General features: G+C 43.3%; 1 pseudogene; it reads right to left on the minus strand.

Annotated features, from left to right (window-relative positions):
- Window positions 1-469: 469 nt before the first annotated feature.
- LOC114633840 lies at window positions 470-865 on the minus strand (annotated as a pseudogene).
- Between the last annotated feature and the right edge of the window lie 487 nt (window positions 866-1,352).

The following is a 1,352-nucleotide window of genomic DNA, read 5'->3' on the forward strand; positions in this document are numbered from 1 at the left end:
TACAACCCCCAGGCTGTACCAGGCAAGGTTAGTGGCTATTGAAAATACCACCAGGACAGGCCTATCTAAAGATACATTCGGTAGTGTGTTAACTATACAAAAAACGACACTGTACAGTTTAAAAACAAATCTTACACAGACTTACATTTCAATTCTTTTCTTTAAAAGGAGTGAGTTGTGTACAGGGGGGTTAAATGATTTATAGACAAGAAAAAAAAGTGCACTAGAACCAACTTCTTCCTCCTCTTCTTCTTCTTCTTCTTCTTCTTCTTCTTCTTCTTCTTCTTCTTCCTCTTCTTCCTCCTCTTCCTCATTCTCTTCATCCTCCTCATTATCTTCCTCTTCCTTCTTTCTCTTGCTCTTTTCAGCCGTGACTACCCCTTTTTTTTTGCTGCATCAGGTTTTCATTAGCTCTGTAGGCAGCAATATCCTTCTCATACTTCTCCTTCAGCTTAACAGCCTTCTTCTCTTAGAGCATCTTGTCATCCACTGCAGTGTTGTTCCACATCTCTCTTAGTTTCTTTGCAACATCACCAATGGATAAGCCAGGATGCCGGCCTTTCATTTTTGGGTGGTACTCAGAACAGAACAGGAAGAAGGCAGAAGGAGGCCTTTTGGGTGCATTAGGGTCCTTGAACTTCTTTTTGGTCTCCACTTTGGGAGGGATGTAGGTTTTCATTTCTCGTTCATAACGAGCCTTGTCAGCCTTTACCATATCTTCAAATTTCCGCTTTTCTTCAGCAGACATGGTCTTCCACCTCTCTGAGCACTTCTTGGAGAACTCTGAGAAGTTGACAGAAGCATCTGAGTGCTTCTTCTTGTGCTCCTCCTGGCAGGTTTGCTCAAAAAATGCATATGAGAACATTTTGCCTCTTGGCCTCTTAGGATCTCCTTTGCCCACGTTTAGTTGATTTTCCTCCATCAGGCACAGAGTCGCCCAGTGCCCGTCCGGCTCTCGCATGCCCGGGCGCTGTCTCTATGGAACTCAATGTACTGCAATGGCTGTGAGAGCGGGAGCCAAATGCCCATTTTTTACTTTTAATTACAACATTTCCCCTTACCTTTCCTCCATCTAAACCTTCTCATGTGTCCCTCTCTATCCTTCAGATCCCTGGCTTCTTTTGTCTATTAATTGAGCACACACACACATATATGTTCCCAAATATAACATGTTCCATTCATATAATGCTAAGTGCATGTATACTTTCAGGACTGTTTGGCACTGAACAACCAACTCGTGTTCTTCCCTGGAGAGGGCCACCTCTCCCATTCCCAGCTTTCTTCAGTAGCCTATAAGGTTGTTTGTTTGTTTGTTTGTTTGTTTGTTTGTTTGTGGAGGGTTGAGGCCTCGT

Source organism: Grammomys surdaster, unplaced genomic scaffold, assembly GCF_004785775.1.
Source record: "Grammomys surdaster isolate TR1022 unplaced genomic scaffold, NIH_TR_1.0 752, whole genome shotgun sequence".
NCBI lineage: Eukaryota > Metazoa > Chordata > Mammalia > Rodentia > Muridae > Grammomys > Grammomys surdaster.